This window comes from Cornus florida, unplaced genomic scaffold, assembly GCF_030987335.1.
Source record: "Cornus florida cultivar Cherokee Brave unplaced genomic scaffold, ASM3098733v1 CherokeeBrave_3.0.0_Hap2_Chr02, whole genome shotgun sequence".
NCBI lineage: Eukaryota > Viridiplantae > Streptophyta > Magnoliopsida > Cornales > Cornaceae > Cornus > Cornus florida.
Genome location: NW_026775572.1, coordinates 23897111 through 23906116, shown reverse-complemented (window position 1 = coordinate 23906116; position 9006 = coordinate 23897111). Strand labels below are relative to the sequence as shown.

The 9006-nt window shown below is 35.3% G+C and overlaps 1 long non-coding RNA gene across 1 annotated transcript; it reads left to right on the top strand.

Moving 5' to 3' along the window:
• The first annotated feature begins 634 nt into the window (after positions 1-634).
• On the top strand, positions 635-2523 carry LOC132286196 (uncharacterized). The gene is made up of 2 exons (XR_009472702.1): positions 635-1020; positions 1837-2523. It is a non-coding gene; the product is annotated as an uncharacterized LOC132286196 (long non-coding RNA).
• The last annotated feature ends 6483 nt before the right edge of the window (positions 2524-9006 follow it).

Below are 9006 nucleotides of genomic sequence, written 5' to 3'. Positions count from 1 at the left end.
GCGGCAGCCATGGTCGGCTACCAACCTTCCACCCAAATCGAAGCCATCGCCGTCGGCAACAAGGTCTTCGTCAATTCGGCCGTGGCTCTGCCTCGCTGTCGAGTCAACTCAGTCTCCAACAACCACCAATCCAACATCACTCGCTCTATCCTTTCCATACTCTTTTTAGGCCACCTCGGCGACAACGGACTACATCGCCGACCTCAACGCCGGTTGCTTCTTCGCCAATAGCCACCAAACGAGAATCAAATCTGAGGGAAGATGGAGGAGTTGACTCGGCAGCGAGGCAAGAAAACAGGTAATATCTAAAAATTGACGAGCAATATTCAACAAAATTTTATATTATTTATGACATGGGTCATGATTTGATCGGGCCATGTATCCAGGTTGGACAAATTTCATCCAACTCAACCTGGGTTGGATGCAAGTACTGTCCATGTCATTGTAGGTCTCATTTAATATTTCTCCCCTCTCACACACGTTACCCTGAATCACTTTCTGATCCCCACCCATACAGCTGTCACTTTTCTCACTCACATGTAACATCAACAAAATTTTTTATGCATCTCAAAAAATCACTCTGTTTTAACATATAATATCTCCCTCCTCTCGCTATATATTATATACACGCTCCTGAGTCCCTTACCTTCCTCACTCTTCTTCCACTGTGTTTGGGGGGTTCGTCTTAATTTCTTTGTCAGAGGATTTCAGATCTTCCTACCAACCGAAGCTCTTGGGTCTTCATGCTATCAACAATCAATTTCCACAGCTCCTTTCTCTCCCTATTTACATCACTTTCTCCCTAACAGTGATCAGTCGTTTCTGTTCATTCTCTCATCTCGTTCCTTCAATTGAACATCTTTGACCTCCCAAAGCTGCCTCTCATCATTCTAAAAGAAAGTGATGAAAGGCAGCTTTGGGATGTTAGGGATTCTTAGTTGAAGGAAGGAGAGGAGAGGATGAATAGAGATGATCTATTCATATCAAGGATGGAAGAACATCGAAGAAGCCTGGTGGCAGGTATCATTTCTCATTCTAGTGTATTTTATTTGTCACTGATATTCTGCTTACTGATCTGCTTCATTGAAATTGCAAAATGTCTAATGTATTTATTTGTCACTGATATGGTGTCAAGAATCAATTTCCACAAAGATTGAGTTTTTGTTGTTATTTTGGTGGTTGTTGATGTCACGAGAACAAGAGATTCTATTTCTTTTCCTTCTGTTCGTATTTTAAAATAAATTTTAAAATTATTTGCTTGTTCAGAAACCCAATTTTCTTCATAATGTATGGATGAAGAAGAAAGAAAAAGGAACACAAGTTAAACCCATTTCACTTTGTGGTCTGCTTACCGTTTGGGCAGCTCCATTTTGTTATCATATTCAGATTTGATTCTAGGATAAGTTACTTATATTATTATTACGTGAAGTTTTTTTTTATATTTTTCACAATTTCCTAATACGTTTAAATTTTGTCCTTTAATGTAAGTTTACTTTTTGCTGAGGGAGAAATGAGTAGGATCGGAATGGTGTTTTGTTTTTAATTTTTCTTTCTGTTTTATTTTTTATTTAAACAAATTTATTTTTTCTTGAGGATTGTGTGGTTGGGGGATATAAGGAGTCATTTTACACTGCAAGACCTCCACATAGAAATGGATATAATTTTAATTACAAATGACAATTTTAATTTTATGAGATATGGTTTTGAAGAATGTTTATCTTCAGTTTGGTGACACCCAAGCTCTATCTATTCAAAATAATTTAGTGGAGTCAGCAGCTCCCTGCACCAAGCCATTTTTAATTTTTAATCTTCTTACTTGACTGTTTTGGTATGCAGCTTGAGTCCAACACTCATGGAAGATTGATGGTCCATTGCAAGTGAAACACGCACAAATATCTAATATATTTTTAAACGGAATTCAGCATTTTTTTCACAAATATTGAAGGGTCAGATGTTGGAGTTGCAGAGCAGATTCTATGTATGGAATTTTAGATTTTTTTTTTTTTCCCTGCAGGCTTGAAAGAATACCATGTAATCCATTGTTGGACACATGTTACAATTAAATTCAATTGTTGGTGCTGCTTTCCCAAGTACGTTGATAATCGAATTGGGTTGGTAGAAAGTTAAAAAAAAAAAGAAAAAGGATGGCAGACAATGAAAAATAGAAAAAGAATTGTAGATTATCGGAGGACTCTCAAGTGTCCTTACTTATTGGTACCCAGTGATATCTTTGTAGATATCAAAGATACAGCTAATGTAGTCGTACATGAGCACTTTGACCATCATTAAAAAGATTGGGCAACAGATGACAAGAAATCTCTATTTCTGTCATTTGTTGTCTAGTCTATGTAAAAATGGTCGAAGTGTTCGTGTATAACTACATGACCAATAAGTAAAGACTCTTGAGAGTCCTCCAATCGATTATGGAATTTACAATTCTTTTTATATTTTTCAGTTTTCTTTCTACCAATCCAATTCCATTATTAACGTACTTTGTGAAGCACCAGCAGCGCCTTTTTTTTTTTTCTCCCGTTCTTCCAAATTGGTATCTACCATTCACATCTATTTTACCAAAATATGAAATTTTCCATCACACCTTTCAGTTTCCACCACAACTTTCCGTTTCCACCACCCCAAGAGTACGTGAGAATTCAAACAATATAGTTTTGTTCCAGCGATCTGAAAATTGCATACATATAGTTAGATAACTAAAAGGAGTGAATTGCAAAAAAAAAAACCCTTTGACCATAAAATCATTTAATAAAAGAACCGCGATGTGGCTCTCACTTGATGACTTGCTATCTCGCTTCCTCGAAAAGTCACGGGCGTCATTTCTTCTGCCCCTCTTCTCTGACGGTCTCTCTGCAGTTTCAATGATTTGACAAAATCATTTAAATTGTATAAATGCAAAACTGAGAAGAGTTGCACATGCGAGAAAGCGCTATCAATCTCCTACACTTGTTTTATACAGTTGATTTAAGTTTTTGAGTTCAAAACTTTAATTGCATGTAATTCAGAAGCATTGTCATGATTCGACAATCAGTTTCGATCGAGAAACTTGGAGAACAACAAAGCCAATCCAATTCACTAAGGACAGCCAAATTTATCACAATTATGTAGCTAAATTCAAATACCTTTGTGATTATAAAAGAGATTAATCAGTTTACCATATCGGCAATGACATCCAAAACTGTCATTTAAATTACAAATGAGAATTTTCATTTTGCAAAAAATAATCTCAAAGACTCTTTTCTTCAGTTCCTAACAAGTTTAAATGGTCGTGCTTCATGTCTAAATGAGAATTATCCTATTTGCATACTACTCACTAGGGTCCTTTTGGGGTAGTAATGTTTCGCGCAAGGCTTATTATTATTATTATTATTATTTTATTTTTATTTTTATTTTTTATTATTGAGTAGATCTAGAGCCCTTAATTTATTGATTCAATTGGAGATTAGGTGGTGCTCGTATTGTACAACACCAAAATAATAGACTGCATCAAACTATTTGTTAGGCAGGTTACTTTAAAATTTGTCTATTATTACTTATCATAAAAAGTTATTTCTTTGATTTAGCTTTAAACACAGTTTTTTTTCCCTAATGATTATACTTATATATATATTAAGAAAAGCTTTAAACACTGCTTTTTTTGACTTCTTGTTGTCCTTCTTTAAACAATTTTTTTTAATTTTTTAAATTTTTTTTTGACTTATGGTCAAAACAAGAGGTAATTTACCGGGATAGCTCGGTTGATCAAGTTTTGAATTTGTTCCTTAATGGTCATTAGTTCAAGTCTCCGTAGGGTCACTGGAAAGTTACCCGGTCATTAACTTTAGGGCCTCGTGGGATTAGTCGAGGTGCGCGCAAACTGACCCGAACACCCACGATTATCAAAAAACAAAAAAAACAAGAGGTAATTTTTTTTATTACTGTTTAATTGAAAAAGGAGTTCCAATTAAGAAGTTGAATCTTGTTTTTATCCTCACAAAAAAAAAAGAATATAATTAATTAATTATTTATTTACTTTCGTTCGATTCGTTACTCTACAAGACCCCTCCCTACCCCGTCCCTGCACGGTTTTGAATGGGGATGGGAGGGCCACGACGTTCCCGCCCTAAACTGTCCGTGTTGCCTTCCCTAAATGTAAGTAAGGGAGAACAGAAGCAAAAAGAATCGCTACTTTTCAGGCCTCTCCATTCCGGCCTTTGTTACTTATCAAACACTTACTTCGATCCATCGAAGCTGACAGACATGTCATAAAAATATCTTCTTCGCCTTATCCGGATTGCTGAGCTGAAATCGCCTTGATTTAAGGCATTCTGTTTATTATTATTATTATTATTATTTTGTATGCTTAGAACCATAGAACTGAACCGGTTTTTCATTGTTTGATTTGGTTTGATTCCATTAGTCTCACGATTCGATTTGATTCTAAAATACTCCAAGTCGAATTGGGTGCACCCCTTAACTTTTATTTATTTATAAAAGAAAATAATAATAATAATACTTACTTAAAAAAAAAAAAATCCACACCATGAAACATAAATTGAAATTACCTACGGAGTATAGGGGTGGGCAAATAATCCGTGAATTCGCGAATCCGATCCATGCAGATCGGATTGGATTTCTACACACACGGATCGGATTATGGATTGAGTTGTGAAAAATTCGACCCGATCCGTGATATATATTCAAAAAATCTATTAATTGCTTTTCAAAAAAAAAAAAAAAATGTTATTTTTCCCTTTTAGGTATAATTGTCACTTTTTTTTTCAAACAATATATTTTATATCTTTCCATATATGTTCTTGGAGTTTAAAATTTCAAACTTGAATATTCAAAACTTAGAAAGACAAATTAGTAACTTTGTAAGGAGACAAGACATGCCCCTTAAAAACTCATACTCCCTAAAAGCGACATTGAAATTGAGACAGAGAAAGTTATTTAATTAATTGATGATCGTTTAATGGATTATAAGAGTGTATTAGTTAATGCTCATTTAAATATATGAATTAATGGTGATAAATTGAAATTTTATCTATTGGGTTATGGTTAAAAAATAAATAATATTGAACTAGGGCAAATTTTTCAAAACCCTCGTTACTTAAAAAAAAATGATCATAAAACCCCAACTAGTTTTAAAAACCCCCAACAATATAACAACGTTATCATTTTACCCCAACTCTGTTAATGAACCGTTAAAGGTATGTGAAATGACAAAATTACCCTTATGATATTCCACTTTATTTAAAAAATTAAAAAATTATATTTTGCAAATTACAATATTATCCTTTTGGTTTAATCCAGCAGTGTAATTAACAAATACAATTAATAATTAATTACAATCCAGCAGTTTACACACACATATATATATCTATACATACACACACACACACACACACAGACACATATATATCTCTATATATATACACGGTGGCTGCGAATCAGGATACCGCCGGCGGTGCAAGGTCTAATCACATTTGGAGTATCTGATAATTATACATGCCTGACTTGAATTATGCACCTGGATTGCGCTGCAAGGTCTAATCACATTTGGAGTATCTGATAATAGAATATCAAGGACGAGCCAGTACTCCGCACTATGCTGTAGATTTAGCCAGTGACGGACACAGAAAATTTTGTCGGGGGGGGGGGGGGGGGGCGGCTTTTTAATTTGTGGGTACAAAATTATATGATGGGTTCATTTTTGTAATTTTAATAGGGTTTTTTTTCATAAATTTTAAAAAATTTAAAGTATAAAATGAAAAAAAAAAAAAATTAGTGGGGCAAATTATAATTTTAGTGGGGGCATCTTCATAAATTATCAAAATTTGAAGTATAAAATGCTAAAAAAAAAAAGAATTCAGTGGGGGCGAATTGTAATTTTAGGGAGGGATTTTCATAAATTTTTTAAAAATTAAAATATAAAATGAACACATTAAAAATCCAGGGGGGCATCCGCCCCCCCTGGTCACATGCTGGGTCCGTGGCTGGATTTAGCCCCCCTGGGTATGGAGGGATTTGGCTTGGGTTACTGGTATCTGGCCATGTTCGGTCTGCACTTCCCATCCAACCCAACAACCCGAAGTGAAATTCAGGAGGCAAGTCATACATATATACCCTTAGTAGAGTCAAATGCCTTCCTTTTATCTTGTCCTAAGGCACCCAATTTATTGCTGGAATTGGAATTCCTACCAGCCACCTCTTGGCTTCTCATGGTTCATCTAGTATGCTCCGATGCAGCCTCAGAAGAAATGAAAAGAGGCTTAATTTGTTCACTTCTAGCATTAGGTTTGGAGTTGATGGATGTGCTATTAACAGGAATTAAATTAAAAACTGATCTGGGTATGAAAGAATTGTCACTGACTTGAAGAAGAAGCAAGGAAGAAAATATCAAAACGAACAAAGAAACTATAATTAGGTCGAAGAGAAACCTCGAGGGTAGCATGCTCTTTTCTGACATTGATGACATTTGAAGAATCTACAATCTATTATGTTTTCATAAAATCTAACAAAACAGCATCAGATAATACTGTAGAGGAAGAAAATACTCCAAATTTGTCATTAGGAGCAAAGGGTAAACAATCCACAACTGAAGTATCAATTCAGAAAATCACTAGAAGTGGAGGTTTCCAACTCTTACTATGAACAAGAACAGTTTGATTCCCTCAATCATTATAAGGGAAAAACAGATCCCCAGAACGGAAAGTAAATTCAACAATTTGCCTTAAACCCTAAGGGTTTTAAAGATTTGAACTATTCTCATCGCAGCATGTTCTTTTACAAACACTGACAACCTCAATTGGAAAATAAAATTTTCCTTTTCTATTAAAAATTTATGAACTGAAAATTTGCATACTTGTTATGTTCATCCAATAGCTTCTACTCTGTTCTTGTATTCAAAGTCAAGGACCTCTAATCAACCTGCATAAAAGAGAAAACAGTATAAAAAATAAATTCTTTAACGCATGAACTAACAAGCTTCAAGACTACATGCAACAACGAATATTGAACACAAAATTTATTTATTTTTCGCAAATTAAACAAATTATCACCATCTGGGTTTTCAGGATTTGAGATATTCCGAAAAGGGTCGATGAAGGTTTGCGAGAAGAGTACCTGATCAGCTTGGTTCACCGAGATGCCGCGGCGTTTGAGGTTTTTTTTAGACAGGCGAGGAATGAGTTGGAGGCTTGTCTGGTACAACAGGTGACCAAAATCTCATTGTATTTGATTATTATAAATTGCCACCCAAAATCAAGAAAATGAGATGAACTAGGGTTTCTTAAAACTATTTCAGGCATGGAGGAGAGAAGGGATTGCTTGGGGGTATTTTCAGAATAACACATATAAATCAATATCACTTGTTTGGCACATTTTCGTCACAAAAGTTAATTTGGCAAAGCAATTGTTAACTACTCGCTTATTAACGGCCCCAATTGACAAAGTTGAGGTAAAATGATAACGTTGTTATATTGTTGGGAGGTTTTTAAACATAGCTACGGTTTTATGATCATTTTTTAAAAAGTAGAGTGGGTTTTATGGATTATAAGAATGTATTAGCTAATGACGATTTAAATATATGAATTAATGGTGATAAATTGAAATTTTATCTATTGAGTTATGGTTAAAAAATAAATAATATTGAACTATTTAGAAAAAACTCCCATCTACGAATTCGATCCGATTCACTCCGTCATTCAAAGGATCCGATCTGATCCATGGGATAACGGATTGGTGGCGAATTTGAATTTTTCTAATATGTTGGTAGCCGATGAAATTGATCCGTGACATCTTACCAAAAAAAATTAATAATAATGATAATAACTAAAGAACGGCACCGTTTGGGAACTCCGTTGGTTTATCCCCCGCCGCTGTTCCTTCTGGAAGAAGGTTATGAGGATGGTAGACCACCCACATAATATGATATGGTTGCTTATGCTGTGATCGACGATTCCATTCTTCTGTTGACATCTGGTGGTCAAAGTTCAATATCAGTACGAAGAGTTGGAATAAAGAGAAAGGTTCTCGTTTGCCCTTTGATGGTGGAGCTGTTCTCGCAGATGGTCGGTTCTATGCCCTTTTGAACACGGGTCCCTCAGAGTTTCCACTTTTTGGTTTACATGTCCAACGTGATGCCTATGTAGTGTTTGAGGAAGAAGCCAACCTTCCGCGCCCAGCTGGCCGCATAAATCATGCACGCCAAGGGTATGTGGCCTACTTGGTTGGGTAACCAACACTTTTGTGTCGTTCGCTCTGGATTCCTATGATAACATTCCTCCTAAGCATTACGTTACGATTAACCTCTTCCGGGTCAAGTCGGAGTTGTACTGCTTTTTTGCCATGGATAATCATTCCTCATCATTTATCATGGATGACACCGACCCGGAAGATGATTCGAGGATGATCTGTTTTGCCACCCCCATGTAAGTGTCTTCATTTTGATTTCTATGAAGACTATATATTGGTAAGTTTCACTTTCACAAGTACTCTTAAGATGAGAATTTTTTTTTTTTTATGAGTCTGAGGTCTATTAAGTATTATCATATTGTGAATAAAAGGACTCTTTAGATGTTGAACATGGAAAATGAGACCTAATACAACAATATTATAGTGTCTTGTCTGAGTCTTGAGATTCTACAAATTAATTCACGAGTTTTGTACTTATTAGTCAAGAGGCTATATTAAGTTCGGTTTTACTTCACCTCTCATTTTCTAATTCTAAATGAGAAGGGTTAGGTGCACAAAACAGCCCTCTAATATTATATATGCCCCCTTGTTCCTTAATACCCCCTCCATAGTTGTTAAAGGCGCGCCTAACCTCCAAAAAAGCTCCAGATTTGTCGAGGCTCAGTTAGAGAACCACAACTTAGTATAGGTCATCCCTCTTCAATCAAGCTCAGATATCCGTCAGGTTCGTGCTTTTAACTAGGCAGCATGTCCCTAAAAAGCATGCCTTTTATTTTTTAATTATTTATTTGTATAATTTTCTTTTTTATTTAATGA